The sequence below is a fragment of the Argopecten irradians genome, chromosome 2 (genome assembly GCF_041381155.1).
Source record: "Argopecten irradians isolate NY chromosome 2, Ai_NY, whole genome shotgun sequence".
In the NCBI taxonomy this organism is placed as follows: domain Eukaryota; kingdom Metazoa; phylum Mollusca; class Bivalvia; order Pectinida; family Pectinidae; genus Argopecten; species Argopecten irradians.
The window spans coordinates 20,424,367-20,445,689 of record NC_091135.1 but is presented as its reverse complement, the minus strand read 5'-3'; the positions used below and the strand labels follow the sequence as shown (position 1 = coordinate 20,445,689).

Genomic DNA, 21,323 nt, shown 5'->3' with positions numbered 1-21,323 from the left:
TACAGTAAAAAATACACAGACAGGACTTTTACATCATTCCTCATGATTTAAACGTTTGTATTGGTGCAAATGCATTCCTACATGGTGAAGGACTCGAGTGCGAGCTTTACGAGTTCGTTTTTATATTTCTTTTTCAATTTATTGAAGAGGACTGGGATGTTCAAATAGTTGAGTGTACAATAGATTACGATGTGATGCTTTTAAAGAGGTTTTTCATTTTCTGTTACGAAACACGTGAATTTGTCCTTCGGGGATATTTCGGTATTTTAACATGTCTAACTATGATACTGTCTCCGTTGCTATGGAAACGAATTATGAATTTGCGAATATATACTTCTAGCTTGAATGTACTGAAGAGTTCAACTATCAATAATGTTTGTATGAAATAGTCCAACTTACACTTTAAAAGTGAACTGGGGTAAATGAAGCTTTTAAAGGCAGCTTCTGGTAATGCTCGTAAATATTGTTGGATATTTCTGGTGAATTGTCTTTTTATCCGAACAATTACACAATTGCAATGTAAAAGGCGACTAAATTTGGGATATTCTTTTTTCTCTTCTTTCTAACTACCTTTCTTTTTACAGTAACGTCTCCCTTGATGACACCACCTCACTTTTTGCCTTGAGTTGATCATTCGCCCTGTGAGGTAGGCTCTGGGTTCTGTCCCCTGCGTCGAGACACACCAAAGTCTATAAAAGTGGAAGTTTCTGTTCTTGCTTAGTGCTCAACATTAAGGGAGAGAGTGACAACTGGTTCGCTCGTTGTCAGTATAATGTGACCGGATGGATGTGTTGGTTGGTGTCTTTGGCGACATGCTTAAGTCGTACAGCACTAAAAATGACACGAGTTCCACTACACCAGAAGACACAACACAAATATACCGCCGTCTCCCAAAACACGAACCACACACTTCATACACACTACACACCGCATGCATGGGCGGCCGTCCTTAAATGACCAAGGCTGTTAGGACGTTAATTAATTTTGTTTGATTATTTTAACGTCCTATTAACAGCTATGGTCATGAAAAAGATGGCCCCTCAATATGCAGTGTGTAGCGTGGGTGTTGTGCGAGGTGCGTGTCTTGTGAGACTGCGGTATGTTCATGTTGTGTCTTGTATAGTGGAGCTGTTGTTCCTTTTATAGTGCTATATCATTGAAGCATGCAGCCGAAGAAACAGCAATGTTTTTCAGAAAACCGAGTACCGATAGCCAACTTAAAAAGATTATATGGCATTTATCAATTGTGATGAATCTTTCATTGCCAGTAAGTAATGACCCTCTTACATAGCTGGCATCCTGACATAACATAAGAGGGGGTGAGATATAGTAAAGCTTATACGTATTGAAATAAAAGATCATGAGGAAGCCTTTTTAGCTTTACAGGTATGATGCTCTATGCACACCCCCATATCTAAATACAAAACTCTTATCGTGTACAATGTTTTTGAAAGGTTTCAGAAACTCGTCAGAAGGACCTTCTTGTCCACGGACACGCGTACCGAAACAGAAAACTCCGACGAAGATAACTTAAGCGGTACGCTGATGTGAAAAATGGTCGATTAAAGAGATATTTAAGATGATGATAAACGATTTCAGTGAGTGATGGTTCCTCTATCTAAAATCTATTTATGTATACCAGGCGCGAAAACCACCTGTTCTTACCTGTCTTCTGAGGTTACCCCAAATCTTAGGTCGCTATTCTCGGTACTCCCCTCCGTTAATGATCTCGGCGTATCGTATATTACACGTGCACGAAAATATTGTTATAGGATTATAATTGTTTAGCAGTTATTTAACGCTTCAATAGCGTGTAAAACGCACGAGTAAAACAGCAATAGTATATTGTTAGTCCTCATCTACATTGTTTCATATACCAGTTACTCATAGACAATTAAGTTTCTCTTAATCAAATCAAACCTTCCCCTATAACTCCGTTAAAGTCGAAAATATATATTATACAATGAGATTAAACGGAATATTTCCTCCTTTTGGATTGTTTAAGACATACATAAAATTAACGCATTGGACTTCTTCAAAATGAAATACATAATTTTATTCATTCCAATGTTTATGTTATATTAACAATTGAAGAAGATTCTCGTGAATGAGTTTGGAATAGTTCCACAGGAACTGACCGAGCATGATAACTTATGTTACAATTAGAGAGGGTGGCATGTAACTGGTGAATCCTGTACTGAACAGAACCCTTGTTCTTCGCGATGACAATCTCCCAGTATACCGATTTGTTTCTCGAGTTGGTACTTCTGTTTGTAGAATTAAAAGGCACCAACGTAAAACGTTAAGTTGATCTCGACCAGACCTATGGTGTACTGACATCATTAATCCCAAAGAAAAAGAGAAGTACGCTTTTAATATAGGGTACTGTACTTTAGAGATGTGAGGAGTAATTTGTAGAACAGAACACAAGACAGCTGTCCCAAACATCCCTTGGCGAGAGATCCGAAATATTTTCCCTGGTAACGACCTTGACACCCTCCACGCAATACCGATGGAGGGAGGCGTCTGGTTTTACTTAACAGGAACCAGTTTATACAAGTCATTAGTTATAGCATTAAATCTCTAACATGCTTAAACATATGTTTCGATTTCTTCGTGGCTACATAGGCATGTACTTGCATTTATCACAAACGTCCTCTTTCTTTTCTCTTTCCCTTCTCTTTCCTCTCTTTCTTATTTCTTTCCTCTCTTTCTTTTCTCTTTGCTCTCTTTATTTTCTTTTTCCTCTCTTATCTTAATGTTGTGTAGAAAATTCATTCTTGGATATTGTTTTAATAAAAAATTGAATTATTTAACAATTTCGGCCTCAATAATCATGCAAATTTCCAATTGAAAATAATTTTAATGTTTTTTTTTATTCTGTATTATATATTTGTTTATTAAATTAATTATATGGGTATTGGTGAATTTCAGTAGAAACAAAAGTTTCACACTGATTCATTTCGAAAGGAAATCAAGACTTAAACGATAAAACATTGTTGTACATTGATTGATTAGTACTGATATCGATGTCAATGTGTCCCTGACATGGCAATCAACCGGAAGTTGTACCGGAAGTCTATCTTTAGATACGAATTGGAATATACATATCACATAAAACAAATCTCCAGAGATCTAAACCTTAATAACCACAATGATTTACTTCCGTATATGTTTAACATGATGCCTTATGATAATCGGATGTTTATTTTTTATAGGTGTATCACTGAAACAACTGATGAATGCGAGATGGCTTTTTAACTAAAGCAATGAAACGTATCAGTTATTCTGTTTCTTCTTACGTTTTATTGTAAATGAGATAATTAAGATACCTGAAACAGTTGCGTTTGAAATATTGAACAATTTGGCGAAAATTACCTACTTTTCGTTGCCACTCGAACATCAAGTGTGTTTAAGAGTTTGAAGCACCAAACCTGTTACAGCTTGATAAACAAACAACGGTTGTTTTCGTTTGTAATTTCTTCGAAACAAACATCTTATGTCATACAGGCTGATTGATTGAATACAGATATATCTATATGTGTACATATTGATTGATTCAAAACCTGTTGACAAGTCGTAAACAATAATTCAACACATTTTGCGATTCCTCAATTGAATAGATTTTTCTATAGGATCGGCAAACATCAATGTATATGACACCTAGAAACATTTTGCTTTGTCAATGACAGTTTATTTAGAATACGTGTCTTGAGTATGGATCTCATGCAAGGATATTAGAAAGAATCAGAAAGATTTAAACCAAACTGTTTTTATGTTTTGATACACAGCGTTTGATTCTATCGTTTTCTTTGTGAGAACCATACAAGAATGAAATGCCAATGGCCATGATATGATAACACTAAGCTATCTTCCTATTTTAGTTCAACGACAATATTAATTGTTGAATGATGTAATCATGTTTCATATGTCTGATATCATGGTTTCCTTGGTTTTACACGGTGGGTATCTTTATATAACTTCCGTTTCTGGCCTGAAATTGTATGTGTTAAGGCTACTGTTTAATGTGTAGCATCTATACTTGCCTTTGAATGGAACATTCTCTGACAAGTCACATTAAAATTGACATTTAATTTGAAAGTGATACGTCAAATGGCTCAACAGATGTTGATTAACAGGCAGTGAAAACACCGGATGTTGTTGTATCCTGTCGTCGGAAAACAATACATGCGACTAAATTTTAACCATCAGTTAAATCATTGAATCACGGAAGCGAAGGTCCAGATCCTTCAGTACAGAGTAAACTTTATATACACTTTAACCCTATCGTTAGCTAAAACAACTGTGGTTTCTATTGGTACGATACGATATTCACTTCAAGTGCCGTCAAGATCCATCATCACATAAGCATATGTAAGGTCTGGGTTTGAGGAAAATCAGAGAAATCTGAGGGAAGAAACCATCGACCTCCGGCCAGATTCATTAACTTCGCGACCAAGATAGCACATGTGGCCATAGAATGCCATAACCAACCACTTAACCATGGCGACCCTAAACAATTGAACAAACACAACTATTTACAATGCTGATACTCCTCTGATAAATTTAGATGCTACAGGTTGTGTGTCGTTAAGGTACATGAACTCATCTGTACAGCAATCCAAATGATATCCGTCAAACAGATGATATAACTCAATACATATCAATGTTTCTTATTTAAACTATTATAAACCTATGTTTTATCGGAGGACAGAGAGTATCTAAGTATAAAAAGATTCAGCGGGAGCAGGGCGCCGCCGGGTAACATATGATTCATAAATGCGTGTTGTGTATCATACATACTGGGTGATAAATATGCATCTACCAGGGCCTAATGGTATCCTCTATTGATAAGATAGCACAAAAGTTATGTTAAATTGAAATAAAAAAATGTCGCTATCACAGTTGTAGCTGATTTCAAAAGATATAATATTATACAGTTCATAGTTATGGCATTGGTTGTACATAATTAACTGGTTTTATTATGTTTATAATTGTACAAAGAGTTAAAAAATGATGTGCTTCGAAAAGGCAGATGGTCATTGACAACAGTTACTTTTACATTGTGTTAAATAAATCACGTAGCTGGATGGAAAAGATGTCTGTCATTTTACCTCTAGTCCTTCCAACCCAGCGAGGAAGGATGTGGATTCTGCCCGTCATTTTACCTCTAGTCCTTCCAACCCAGCGAGGTATGATGTGGATTCTGCCCCCGTGCCGAGAACACCTTTCCCTTTCTGCTCGGAGCAGGGTGACTGGTTCGCATGTTGTCAATATAATGTGAGCGGTGCCTTCGGCGGCATGCTTCAGTGATATAGAACTATATAAAGGGAAAATAGTTCCACTATTACATGAAGACACAACACGTATATACCGCAGCCTCCCAAAACGTACATGCACTCACACACCGTAACACAATGAAAACGCCCATCCCTTCACCTCTGGGTCGCGATCATGGGAGTGTTCAATCTCTAGAGCCCGTGCTAGTTTAGACTGAAGATGTGAATTGCTTGCCAAGTTTGTCAGTAGGTCGATAGTTGTTCCCCGGGACATGAATATTTACTATATTTCGATGTTCTACGATTACCCTGAATGCTGATAACTGAACGTAAATCACTAACAACCCGAACTCTGTGACGTCATAGAGCAGTGTATGTTTTCCTATAATATAAACACCTCAAAAATATATGGCTTATTAGTTGAAAAGATCTTGCCTGTGCAGTGTACATTTTGCACGGGCGTGCCGATGTTGTGCTTTAGGTCACAGGATGAGACTGTGAGTCTGGTAAGGGCATCTTGTGTTAAATATATGGTATAGAGAGGCTCCTTATTACTATGTCTTTGAAGCGGAGACACTGGAGTGTTAGAAGTAGACCGGTGTTTATACTTTGCTGGCGTTTTAAAGCACGTGCATAATAGAGGGAGTTGTTATAGAGACGATGTCGAGAGGAAAACTATATACAAGTTTAAATAGTTAAAGACTGTCTGTCTGGGAGTAAGTTTACCGTAATGGCCAATAGAAGGTATATTGTGTATTGCAATTCCATTGTATTCGAGCCAAGAATGGAATATTTGGTTACAATATGAGGCTCTGTATAGGGATTCAGGTAATGTATAACTATGTAAACATAGGTCGATATTTTATTATGTATGCATGACTACTATATATCACATTTATCTATAAACTATTTCATTATGTACATCTGTCCGCACTGCTGCCGTATATACATCATCGTGATCATACTGTGAGATATTTGAGGTTGATAACTTTGAAGCACGCACGAGGACATGTAATACTATATACCTAGTTTATTGTCACACAGGAATATCTATCTATTATTTAGTAACACTCGGATATTCTAATGTATGTGACAGAAGTGCTCTGTAGAGTTCGGTTGGGTATCAGAAGAGCGACATTTGACAATTGTGTCTGCTACATAAACGTATCACAGATGACAATACTGTCAAGTGATAAACATCACATCACTGATCTATACGGCACGCGTCCTCATGTAACAATATGTCCAGGTTAGAATTGTACCTGCTGTCTCTATTGCATTATTGTAAAAGGCGACTAAATGTAGCCCTTTCTCTTCTTGGTCATCGACTTCCTAACCTCTCCCTCAACACTACCACAACCTCCGAAAAACACCAAATCTATAAAAGTGGTACTTTCTGCTCCTGCTCAGCGCTCAGCATAACTTTGTTACATTTGTCTTGACACCATTGTTAGCGGTTCGCTAATTGCGGCGCGTTTTGAATATACCGGGAATGGGACGACTCGTTTGCCCTTTGTCAGTATAATTTGACCGGGTAAGATATGTTTATTCGGTGTCTTTGACGGCATTCTTCAGTGCAGTAAAAAGACAATAGTTCCACTATCACAAGGAGACAACACCAATACACCACAGCTTCCAAAATTATACACACATTCACACACCACACATGACAATGGTTATTAATAGGAAGTTAAATTCTATTAAACCAAACGAATTAAACAATACATCAGAACCCATTTTCATCTCACCATCCTATATTCCTCTGCACTTATCAGCTGAGGTATGACCTTGACTATTCCTCGAACATCTTGTCATAAGCCATTGACTGTTTCTTTAAATACATGTTATATGACCTTGGCTATTTTTTTTTCTAAACACATGTTTTGTGACATTGGTTACTGCTTTTATAGAAACAAATCGTTCAAAGTGATACTTTTGTCCAGAACCTTTTCTTATTGTACGTTACGTTTTAGTGATTCTACATGTTTACTCAATAAACACCATTGCTATCTGGCCCTGCAGGTAGGGATTAAGAATTGTACCTGCTGCTCCTATTGCATAATCGTAAAAGGCGACTAAATTTAGGATTTTATCTTTTCACTTCTTCCTAACTGACTTTATCTTTCCTAATGCCTAAATTGGCACCACCTCACTTTTGGCCTTGAGTTGGGCGTTCGCCCCTGTGAGGAAGGCTCTGGGTTCTGTGCCCTGGCCGAGACACACCAAAGTCTATAAAAGTGGTAGTCTTTACTCCTGCTTTGCGCTCAGCATACAGGGAGTGGGACGACTGGTTCGCCCGTTGTCAGTATAATATAACCGGGTAGGATGTGTTGCTTGGTGTCATCGGCGGCATGCTTCAGTGATATAGCACTATAAAAAGGGCAACTGTCCCACTATACAAGAAGACACAACACTAACATATCGCAGTCTCCCAAAACACGCACCTCGGACTTCACACTGCATACATTGGAGGCCGTCCTTAAATGACTCTGGTTATTAATAGGACGTTAAAATAATCAAACAAACAAACAAATCCATGTTACCATATGGCAAATGTAGCAAGTATGGTATTCATTGGCCATTTTAGACAGTTGATCATTATACACAGATGAACCAAATAGCTAGTTGGTCGCTCTAAACAGTTGACCTACATAGTCAAGTGGTTATTATGCGATGAACTCCGTTGACCACTAATTAAAGAGATCGCTATTCACAATTAGCGCTATGGAAAGGTGTTTTAACATTTGATACAAACTAAGCTCATGGTGTATGATTTAGCGCTATAGACAGGTGTTTTAACATTTGATACAGTCTTAGCTCATGGTCTATGATTTACAGGTAATTAAGTAACAAACATTCGAAGGTGTACCTCCGTAGTATATATACGTACAATTTAGTAGTCCCGAGGTAGGTCTATAATTCTGTAACCATCTCAGATCAAACAGACGGTATCTGTGGTGTTTACTTAACACAAATCTTGTAGATACCGAATACTCATCATGTGCCCTTCAAAAGCAGTCAACGCCCTTGGAAAAGTAGCATACGAAAATATTACAGTACACTTTATTTATAATGTACGGGGCAAACACTGGAGCGGTAGTGATTTCTGTAATAGAAGTGGTCAAGGAAAAGTGAAAATATTACAGCTGTCAGAATGTCAACAGAATGTGGTATTTGTTGGTAAATAATTCATATGTTTAACACTACTATAATGTATTGGAATTTTAACCTACCTACCAGAATGTGGATTTTTTGGTTGTGTTGCCGCCATGGTGTATTTTGTCTTTGCTATTTGAATTGTTTCGACTGTTTGCTATATTTTGTAATATATAAATAGCATTATGCCAGTCTGCCATCGGTGGATGTTTATTTGTTGATTCCTATTTATCTGCTGCCACATATATTATCTGCTCTGACTTTTACCTAAGGAACACCCCCGCGTTTGATAGCGTCCCTTCCCCTGGGACTCCACGAAACCAGCTAATCTAAAGTTCATTAGCTAGTTAGGCGACCAGAGGTCTCGTCCTGAAACAAAGAAATGCCCTTAGCTTTCTATGTTCGAACACAAGTTATGCAATCGTTGGGATACACTATAATAACATGGCAAACCTTTTACACAAATCAACATCGAGGGGCGATAAAGTGTTCATTGTTTTAGATAGGTTAGTACGGAAGAGGAAACATGGACATTCTTCGTGTAATCAAGATCTCTGACATAGCCATGTAATCAGAAATGTTTAGAAAAAAGTTAGATTAAACTTTTGATTATTTTGATTGGCTATAAAGGCATCTGAGCACTCGGAATGTATTTGAGTAATTAAGATTAAATGTGACACGGCCATGTTTCGCTCAATCTGATAGCACTAATCGCATTTCATTAAGCAATAAAAGTCAAACTTCGACACAAACGAAATCCCACGTGCATTTCACATGCAGTTGGGACATTTCGCGGCGAGTTAATGACGTCATTTAAACTTACTTTCGCGTAATGTTGGGTCATAAAACTCGTCGTAGAAATTTACAGTCATGTTTTCATTGTCGAGTCCGGTACGTGTGAACGGTATAGCCAGGGTTGGTACCACTGTATGGAACTGTGACCTCAGTAAACCTCCAGTATGTATTACATGGCGTTTGGTTTTACCATTGACAGTTTCCCATGTCGGTTTGGGGTATTGCGATGCATGAGAGAGGGTCCTTCGGCAATAATATACGTCTTTCATTTGAATAACTAGGTCAGAGGATTGAGAAGCCTGTATTGCTTGTCACAACAGAAAAAAAACTTGCTTGCGAACACGTGTTTGTTTGCTTGGGGGTTACCAAGGTCTTTTAAGGACGGATGGAAAAGAGAGAGAGAGAGAGTAAAACATTAAAACAGACTTGGAAAACACAAACAGCCACTTAGAACACCAAAAAATCATTGTTTGTAACATTTGCGATGTTGTGTTTGATATAACCATGAATGTTTGTTACTTGTTTTTTGGCTTCGTCAACAAATATCAAATTGTAATTCTAACACGAACCTGCATGTATATATGCTGTACATTAAGGATGTGTAATGAAAAATAAAGTAAATGTCTTCGAAACGAATTACAAGACCTTGGCCTAACCTTCAAATTAAAAGACCGTACATGATACAAAGGCAACATGTAAGGACCCCAGTAAACGTCCTTGTTTGTGTTTATTCATTGCCTTACATGTCACATATTTTACAAACACTGTATTGAACTCAGTTATTTAACTTTGTCCCCTCTGTTCTGTGGCCCTATTTAACTTATTTATCTGTTTGTTTTGTCGCACTATACACTCAATGTGTCAGACACAATGACATTGGGCGATAGCATCACGAACACGAATTTGTATACAATTGAAGCTCAAGGAAAGCAGTATAGCAGATTCCATTATACAATTCACCATTCTGGCATGTAATGTTGGTTGGTTTGAGTATAGGAAGTCATTGGCTCAGAGATATGTTGGTTTTGTAGAGGAAGAGCTCTATATTATTTGGTGTATGCTGACATTCTCTATTAGAAAGTTTTGTGTCTGTGACTATATCGTACATGTCCTCGTGTCCTACATACCCAAACAAGTGTTATCACGCGCCATTACGTCACAACAGTGTGATAATACGTCATTGTACCAATTTAGCAAACATTAGAGAGCTTTGAGGACATTACCACTGCATCCTAAATTAAGTTTTACATGGCTGCCTGCCTATGGATTTGTTTGGTGTAACAATATACTTTATGGTGTAGGATTTTATCGAATCTTGCGGAACATCAGAATTGGGTGATCCATGGAGGGAAAATGGAAATTCAATTCGAAAAGTGGCGAGCGTAAGCAATTACCGAGTAAAAATGGAAACACACACCAATCCATTTATCAGCATCACGCCACATGATGGGATTTAAGCATCCATTTTAAGGACTATCATTGGCATCTATAAGGGTTCTTTGAACTCGGTTGGAAGGATTAAAGAACATGGTTTTGTCGTAACACGACTCTCGTTAGAAAGCGGTAGAGATTGGCACGTGATTATGGACAGCAGGGTTAACTGTGTCTCCTCTCAGATTGACCAGAATGTGGCTTGTCTCTGAATTAGTGACTTCAGAGCGTTACAACACGTGATAATGACATTAGAAATCCGATTGATTTGATGTGTTTTATTACCAGGTCCTCTATCTGACTAACCACGATATAGCTAGGTCTAAATACCAATTACAGAGGTCTAGTCTGTCTCCGACAAACATCTCTAATTCACAGAATAGACAGAGCAATACTTTAGGGTGGTGTATATGTACTGTGAAAAGATAACTTTTCTAGGAATCCCGTGTTCATATGAAAGAGGAAACTGCATTACATTGTTATATTTGAGGAATAAGCTGTATGGAAATGGCTGCTGTATAATGTACCAAAACGTGACATTTTCATCATTCGAGAAATATTACGAAAATGAGCAAAACTGATAAGCGGAATTATATAGTATTAAGCCACCACCGCATCTTTCCTAGAACTCAGACGTAAATATTTATACTGCCATATCTACTTTATTATAAAACATCCTTTCAAAATTGATAAAACCGAATACTCTCATTTTCTATATATCAATTTCATTCTTGATGGAAATAAAATGCACATGTCCAGGTGGACGGGAGCCAAGTAAATGCACATGTTTTTGCGTGATTTCCTTACAATGAAGTCGTGCCATTTTAAGTCTATTTACAGCAGCGTGTTGTCAGATTGTTTGCCAGATAATTCAATTTAACGCGCCTTTAACGAATCCCTGTTTAGATGTGTAACGTAGGGTTGAATATCTTGGGGTACTGATGTGGTCTGTGGTCTGGAGGTCAAGGACACGAGTAGTCGGAGTAGATATCTCTAATCATCGTATAAACGTTTAATGAAAACATTCATGACTAGACCCCCAGTACTAGTACGAGAAACCTGGCCATGCAGACTTGTTAATTAACGAAGCAGAGAGATCTGGTTCTACATGTATTCAATTTCTTACTGAGAAAAGTGATACCTAATTTTCCATATGTTCCAAAGACTCGCCCATGGCTGTCAAAACAACGAGCATGTTGATATTCTAACGCATGGAGTCTGTTTGTGGCCATGCCAGGTGTTTATAAATAGAAGCAGTGGAAACATCTCTTCCAATCGGAACAGGTGAACCTCGTACTGCTGGGAGACCTAGTCTGGACACCATATGGCCAACTTCTTAAGTTCGAAATAAATATTGGACTACAACAAATGTTATTGATGATAATTTATACTATGTAGACACCATCCTATTTATATTTGCAACGCTGTTTTGTGATTATCCATTAGGAATTCAACAACTTAAACAGCAATTAGTATGAAAAAAATATAAATGTTGTTCCACAAGCATTCCCACGCATAGAAACTATTATTACTATGCATCTCTTGTCGCATTGGTTCGGGACCGAAAAGTGCCTCTGATAGTACTTTTACTGAAGTAAGTCTGATGTTTTTGACTTTCATCTTTAATTATCTTTCTTTTGTTTCCAGATACATGAACAAACGGCCGCATACTGTGGACATCGCCAAACTAGAAGATTACAGGATGGAGTTTGAAGGTACATAGTAATATCCCAGTAGATATTGGTCAGTTTATGAGATATTATTTCGGTATAGGTGATAGGTAAGATTATAATACTCTTTCTTATGAGGATATGAAGGATAGATATATTCTACACGAGTATCACAAAATGTTGTAAAACCTGAGGCTTTTTTCTAATACCTCGACGTTTTATTGCAAAGTTATTTCTATAATTTTCCCCCATTTTGAAATAAATTCGAAACAAAAAATCGCGACTGTAAGTCAATTCTCCATACATGAAAGTTGCATGATATTTTCAATGCAAATCCCTTTGTAAGTATCGTTTATAGTTAATCCAACATAGTTTCTGAAAAATAAAAATTAAAATTGTATATATACAAGAAAATAGAGATTTTGATGACGCTATAACGTCACGAGGCTTTATTGCATTGGTAGCCATGCAATACAGCCTCAGGCGACATGAGTGTATTGCCCTAGACCAGCCAATATTACACTTGTAGGTATGAGAGAAAATGCTGCCTCTCCGTTTCACATACAATATTACTAGGTATTTAGAATGTCTGTCCTGGCCTCGGTCGACACTATCATTGATTACCCTTAGTATATTATAGTGACGAAAACCGGACATTCTAACCACTAAAATGAAAAACGCTGTGATGCCACTTGGTTCCAATGCCAAATTGGTTCGTATCGGCTACAAATGGCTACCGCAATAGGATGGCACAGTGCCATACACAAGTTTAACTGGCAATTATTAAACAAATATAGGGATGTTCTAATAACTTACTTCTGATTTCCAAATTGCAATATCAAAATTACCCGTTTGAACTATTGTTCTGAAACAGCATTTGGAATATCAATTAGTATCTGGCACATAACAAAGGATGCTTGGGACACCGGAACCTGGTTATAAATTTTATCTTTATAAGGATATATTTCCTGCTGTGTTTTATTGTGATTGCTCATGGGGATGTTACACCCATGCAGATAGCAGTGTCTGTATGCATGGTAGGGTCCTACACCAGACATTGTTACAAATACAAGTAGATATCTGGTGGGGTCCTACACCTGACAAGTAGATATCTGGTGGGGTCCTACAACAGACACCAGATATTGTTACAAATATAAGTAGATATCTGGTGGGGTCCTACACCTGACACCAGATATTGTTACAAATACGAGTAGATATCTGGTGGGGTCCTACACCAGACACCAGATATTGTTACAAATATGAGTAGACATCTGATGGGGTCCTTAAACAGACACCAGATATTGTTACAAATACAAGTAGATATCTGGTGGAGTCCTACACCAGACACCAGATATTGTTACAAATACGAGTAGATATCTGGTGGGGTCCTACACCAGACACCAGATATTGTTGCAAATATGAGTAGACATCTGATGGGGTCCTAAAACAGACACCAGATATTGTTACAAATACAAGTAGATATCTGGTGGGGTCCAGACACCAAATATTGTTACAAATACGAGTAGATATCTGGTGGGGTCCTACACCAGACACCAGATATTGTTACAAATACGAGTAGATATCTGGTGGGGTCCTACACCAGACACCAGATATTGTTACAAATACGAGTAGACATCTGGTGGGGTCCTACAACAGACACCAGATATTGTTACAAATACTAGTAGATACCTGGTGGGGTCCTACACCAGACACCAGATATTGTTACAAATATGAGTAGACATCTGATGGGGTCCTTAAACAGACTTCAGATATTGTTACAAATACAAGTAGATATCTGGTGGAGTCCTACACCTGACACCAAATATTGTTACAAATACAAGAAGATATCTGGTGGGGTCCTACACCAGACACCAGATATTGTTACAAATATGAGTAGACATCTGATGGGGTCCTAAAACAGACACCAGATATTGTTACAAATACAAGTAGATATCTGGTGGGGTCCAGACACCAAATATTGTTACAAATACGAGTAGATATCTGGTGGGGTCCTACACCAGACACCAGATATTGTTACAAATACAAGTAGATATCTGGTGGGGTCCTACACCAGACACCAGATATTGTTACAAATACAAGTAGATATCTGGTGGGGTCCTACACCAGACACCAGATATTGTTACAAATACGAGTAGATATCTGGTGGGGTCCTACAACAGACACCAGATATTGTTACAAATACAAGTAGATATCTGGTGGGGTCCTACACCAGACACCAGATATTGTTACAAATATGAGTAGATATCTGATGGGGTCCTACAACAGACACCAGATATTGTTACAAATACTAGTAGATATCTGGCGGGGTCCTACACCAGACAGCTATATGACACAACATTTTAGCGTGGATTTATTGCCAGAGAGACACTATTGTTTTATCTTTAGCATAACCAGTTTGGGGTCAGCATTGTTGTAATTATGGACATTAACGTATTGTAGAGAGTGCTTCTTTTTTAGCATAGAGACACTTGGAGTAATGGATTATTCAATCCCCTTTTCAACCCCAGCACTTTACCACATATAATCTATAGTAATAGTAAATATAATCAGTGCTATCCAATTGCTTATGTCATGCATATATGGAGACGGATTAATATAAGTACTTTGTACTTGTTTCCAGAACATCTCATTATATGTAAAGTTGTAAGGTTTACCCACACAATGAAATTGTTCAAATTTAAACTTGCGATTTTTAGTTTCTATTTTTACTTCCCTTTTAAGCGTTCTAAGAATTCTTTTAAGTTAAGCAGTTTTGGACGGGACCCAACGTTACTGCTAATCGAGATATCGAAGGATAAACTGTTAATATGAGATTTGCAGGAAACTTGTGTTTTAACATTTGAGTATAAAGAAGACTTTATCAGTGGTAGGTTGGTGTTTACTAAGTAGTAGTTAATTGTACTATTACACTGTAAGTATGTCAGCCATCGAGATCCGGTATGACCCAACACGCCACCGCAATGCAAATAATCCACATTTTTGTTTTAACAGTTTAACACTGCATGATTTTGTATGCAGATGGAAAACTAAAAACGGAACTCTGTCAATTATTTATTCAATTGTTTATAACAGTCAGTTATCTATTCTATTATCTAATATCTATGGCATTCAGTTCTTTATAGAACGATATTTAATGAGAAAAAGTGGCAATATAAATACTTCTTTTCTGAAATATATCTCAAAGACATACATTTTGAAATAATCCTACATTGACGTTATCTTTGACGTGTTATGTATACGTTTTTGTTTACAGACTTAACTAAAAACTGTTTTAATGTTGGCTGTCTTGTTGTCGTATTCTGACGACATTAACAATTAAGTGTGACCATTTCTAATTTTCTCATGTTTGGTTCTGAAATCAAAGATTAGTCTTATATCTCTGTTTTATCTAAGTGACCATTATTGGCTTTTTCGCTGACATAACTGATAAGCGTCATACACATAATATTTTGATTAAGGTGCGCGAACCCCTACACAAACACACATTCTAGTACAGGTTTTAAGGGATTAAGGGGCATTTAGTGCGTTTCGCTCCGAATATACGACTGGGCTTCCTTGACAGAGAAATCTGCGTTTTCATAGATCAACTTATGAACTATTCCGCCAATCACCTCCCCAATTTCTAACATGCACATGGGCCCAGATGTTGGTGGCTTTATGATAATGACGGTAAGTCAGTAACTTTACCAGTTACCCACCACCGTTCCTTGAATCCTAATTTTGTACATTACGACCTTTTGACGACTAAAGTCAAGTAATCTCTTCAATTTGACGTTATATTTTCCTATCTCAATTACACTTCGTTAGGCAGAACGTCAACAAAAAGCCATCGATTAACACCCGTGGTATTGCCATGACAAACAACTGTATTGCTTTAACAGGGATTATCATCAGCTTAAGGTACCAGTAGAGAAACCTAATAGATAAGGCACAGATCGATATCTGATACCATCAGGACAAAGGTATTAGATTGGGAGGCTACAGGTGATTGATTATGTACCTGTGATCAGGTGTACCTGGGCCGCGATTGATTAGTGTACAACAGCATGGTAAACATCGGTGTAATTTACTGCATGTTTCGCTGTTAAGGTGATATCAGGTGTGTGAGGAATCAGTGATACCAACCGGGGGATATCTCTCTCCTGTCCTCGGCGTTTGATGTGTGGACAATTACAGCCAGGTTTGCATTAATATTGTTTGTTGGAATCAATTTGATTTGCATTTTGATCATTCAACAACTCCGACGACATTTGAATCTTTGATATTGCCAATATCGTTGATTTATAACGATCCTGCTGTACGTTTGATGCTATTTGGGGACACGACATATTAAACATGGCCTTGTCTCCGTGTACGTTGTTGATTTGCTGTCTTCATGTGAAGAATGAATGTCGTAAACATATTTGCTGATATGTTTCCACGTGGTGCTTTTGTCTGGTCACTGTCTGTAAGGTAAACTCATCCAACATTGTGGACATTTACAAGAGACCTCAATCACGGGAACTCTTGTTAAAATCCTTTACTGTATAACATGCCATGCTCATTGTATATGGGAACATTGTTTTCTTGGGCCCAGTTTCACGAACATTCCTTAAATTTAAGGAATTCCTTAACTTAAAATTCCCCATATATACCAAATATCCGTTAATCAAATGTAGTATAGTCGTAGTTAAATACAAAACATATACTTACTACATTTATATGCACATCTCTTTGTATCTAGATATTCTTGAGATGATAGTTGAATGTACCTTCGTGCAAAATGTATGCCAACCATATTCAGAAGACATCAGTATGTCGTATTGTTTCTTGCTCTCATCTCCATATCACAAGTGGTCGTTTCTAGGCAGCATCAGAATACTGCTTCTTCTGAGAACTTTTAATCGTTTTGTTTGGTTGAGAATTCCGCCATTCCGAAATGAGTTCAGAATTTACAACACAGAATGCTGTCTGTAGTGAATACACATTCATATCTTTGATCTCCTTTATGGTTTTGAAACCCCAATGATAGTTTTGCTATCCATATTACCATTGCATTGGAAGTACATGTCTTGGGGAGATTTACTCACTTACATCTCAAAGAATTGATACTTTCTAACATTAATCTTTTATTATTGCTGAAAGTTACGGACTGCTGTTGTTTTCATTGAAAAAGAAATGAAAAATTCCCTACTTATGGTCGTTTTATATTGTTGACAAATAGAGTACAGTGTTCAGTAGTTAACGTAATGTCTTTAGTGCTTATGCCCTTAAGTTAAAGAAACGTAATCTTACGTTAATATTCTACTTTTTTAGCCCACCATCATCAGATGGTGGGCTATTCAAATCGCCTTTCGTCCGTGGTCCGTCGTCCGTCCGTCCGTCCTTCCGTCCGTCCGTCCTTCCGTCCGTCCGTCCGTCCGTTAACAATTCTTGTTACGGCTATTTCTCAGAAAGTACAGAAGGGATCTTTCTCAAATTTCATATGTAGGTTCCCCTAGGACCCTAGTTGTGCATATTGCATTTCGGGACCAATCGGTCAACAAGATGGCCGACAGGCGGCCATCTTGGATTTTGATAGTTAAAGGTTGTTACCGCTATTTCTCAAAAAGTGCTGAAGGGATCTTTCTCAAATTTCATATACAGGTTCCCCCAGGACCCTAGTTGTGCATATTGCATTTTGGGACCGATCAGTCAACAAGATGGCCGACAGGCGGCCATCTTGGATTTTGATAGTTAAAAGTTTGTTACCGCTATTTCTCAAAAAGAACTGAAGGGATCTTTCTCAAATTTCATATGTAGGTTCACCTAGGACCCTAGTTGTGCATATTGCATTTTGGGACCGGTCAGTCAACAAGATGGCCGACAGGCGGCCATCTTGGATTTTGATAGTTAAAGTTTGTTACCGCTATTTCTCAAAAAGTGCTGAAGGGATCTTTCTCAAATTTCATATGTAGGTTCCCCTAGGACCCTAGTTGTGCATATTGCATTTCAGGACCAATCGGTCAACAAGATGGCCGACAGACGGCCATCTTGGATTTTGATAGTTAAAGGTTGTTACCGCTTTTTCTCAAAAAGTGCTGAAGGGATCTTTCTCAAATTTCATATACAGGTTCCCCCAGGACCCTAGTTGTGCATATTGCATTTTGGGACCGATCAGTCAACAAGATGGCCGACAGGCGGCCATCTTGGATTTTGATAGTTAAAAGTTTGTTACCGCTATTTCTCAAAAAGGACTGAAGGGATCTTTCTCAAATTTCATATGTAGGTTCACCTAGGACCCTAGTTGTGCATATTGCATTTTGGGACCGGTCAGTCAACAAGATGGCCGACAGGCGGCCATCTTGGATTTTGATAGTTTAAGTTTGTTACCGCTATTTCTCAAAAAGTACTGAAGAGATCTTTCTCAAATTTCATATATAGGTTCCCTAGGGCCCTAGTTGTGTATGTTGCATTTTGGGACCGATCGGTGAACAAAATGGCCGACAGGCGGCCATCTTGGATTTTGATAGTTTAAGTTTGTTACCGCTATTTCTCAAAAAGTACTGAAGAGATCTTTCTCAAATTTCATATATAGGTTCCCTAGGGCCCTAGTTGTGTATGTTGCATTTTGGGACCGATCGGTGAACAAAATGGCCGACAGGCGGCCATCTTGGATTTTGATAGTTTAAGTTTGTTACCGCTATTTCTCAAAAAGTACTAAAGGGATCTTTCTCAAATTTCATATGTAGGTTCCCCTAGAACCCTAGTTGTGCATATTGCATTTTGGGACCGATCGGTGAACAAGATGACCGACCGACGGCCATCTTGGATTTTGATAGTTAAAGTTTGTTATCGCTATTTCTCAGAAAGTACTGAAGGGATCTTTCTCAAATTCCAAGCATAGTTTCCCCTTTTACCCTAGTTGTGCATAGTACCTTTAAGGACTGCTCCATAATGCTTTTTGGGACTGATCGGTAAAAAAGATGGCCAACCGGCCGCCATCTTAGATTTCATTGTTGAAGTTTGTTACCACTTTTTCTTAGAAAGTACTATAGCGATCTGTCTCAAATTTTATATGTAGTGTGTTTGAAAAAGTTTGAAAAGCAGGGAAAAGATCCTCTTTCCATTGTCAGACATAAATCATTCTTTGGTGGGCGCCAAGATCCCTCTGGGATCTCTTGTTATGATTCCCAAATTATCGTGTTGGGATAACCTTTTACACCAAGTGCATTACAGGTAGTATGAAGTTTCGCTATCAGCTGTGATGCATGTGGAGCACTGAATCACATTTGATGAACTCGTTTTTTTCTGGGAAATGTCTTCTCTTTCTACACTCGATCTTACAAAAATTAGACATTTATAGGAAGTAGATACAAAAACATCTGGCCCTGAATTTGTACCAGTACTGAAACAGTAAATAAATGAGCAAGGTAAAAATAACGTGAATGAACTTCCGGCCCGTCATTAGCTGTAGGAAAAGGAATTTAATCTTCATTGTACTCTGATGTTTCTCGAAACTAGAATATCCTATCCAGTAGGGAGTAGATGATATTTATTGTATGTGAGGGAGGTGGGGGAGGGACTTCTATTGTGTTATTCCTCCCATTGGATGTCTCGTTCAAGGCTCAGGTGACCTGCAGCCTGGAGAACTACATATGTAACAGTTTTATATAACGTTATATGGTAGAATGTCAGGCAACTTTTAAACATTTGAAGACCATATCCTTCGGGAAATTTGAAAATTCGATAAAGCTGTATTGCAATATATTTACGCATTGATAAAAATGTCACAAAAAGTCATTTAATTAACACTAGCGACAAATCACAAAAAATCAATTTTAATTAATACTGGAGAAAAAATTGACCACTACAACAATACCGAGTTTTCAGGACTGTCGGCCGATTTATTCTCCGATTTTATCCTGCTGAATAGATATAGGTACGCAATGCTTTAATCTTAATATAGATTCCATAGAGGTGTTTATGGCAAGAGGGTTTTGTATTTACACGTGCGTTACGTAATGTAGATAATTAGAATACTATAGTTTTATACAGAGGAAACAGCATGCTTCACCCTGTAATAAGTTTCTGCTAATGTATTGGGGTGTCACACGGCAGACCTGCAAAAATCTTTATTGGATTTGTTTTGAGCAAAATTAATCAGTAATGTAAAGCAGGGATGCTACGTACAATCCCGACTTCATATATGTTACGACGCATCTGATTGGTTTACGTATTGCATTCTTGAAATTATTGAATTCAGCTGAAGTTGCAATAAATGAAATTTAATTCGCAATAACCGAATTTTAACTATTGTTATCTTTGGAATATATCAATGGTATGTACTCTTATACGATTTACTAAACACATTTGTATGTTCATTTGTATTCAGAACTTTAAACTACATGTCGATATTACTTTTAGCACTCAGAGTTTATTGATTTGCTATAGGTTTTCTTTATTTGATATCTCATTAACTGTTACTTTTGTTTTCTTATTTTGAACTCTTGAAATGCCTTTGGTAGGCAGCACACGCTGAAGGAATATTTCAGTCATATTAATCTTCCCCATACCGAGAGACGATTCCATGGAATATCAAATAGTTTCTGTGACGTATGTCGACCTAAAATGTCACAAACCATTCACACAGGATACCAAATCTTCTAAACTCCATTGCTTGGCTCTATGAATGTATAATGAATATATGTCTATGATGCAAATATTTAGATTATCATTCAGGACATCTCGTTATGTATGGTGTACGCTTAAGAGGCTGAGAGCCGAGATGGTAAATTTTCGAGCAGGTTCTTGGCATAGTTAACATAAATGTTGCCGTTATATCTCTACAGATCATTATAACCGCTCCTTTCAATAGATGATCTGACAACATTCCATAAGGGATCATGTTCGGATGAAGTTTATACCACCTTTGATTCAGATCAAAAGCATTTTCTACTTATAGCTACATGTACATTAATTGGAAACGCCATTTCTACCTAGTATACATAAA

The 21,323-nt window shown here is 37.6% G+C and overlaps 1 protein-coding gene across 9 annotated transcripts in view; it reads left to right on the top strand.

The window, feature by feature from the left end:
- Positions 1-21,323, top strand: part of LOC138314775 (beta-1 adrenergic receptor-like) — a 59,450-nt gene that overhangs the window by 18,824 nt on the left and 19,303 nt on the right. For 5 of the 9 annotated variants that reach the window (XM_069255302.1, XM_069255306.1, XM_069255308.1 and 2 more), the window contains exon 2: positions 12,309-12,376. The gene's annotated coding sequence lies outside the window, so the exon portion shown is untranslated. Of the gene's footprint in view, positions 1-5,736; positions 5,786-5,885; positions 5,996-6,026; positions 6,108-11,750; positions 11,946-12,308; positions 12,377-21,323 lie in introns of those variants that run through there. The other 4 variants (XM_069255301.1, XM_069255303.1, XM_069255300.1 and 1 more) reach the window with 4 other exon arrangements.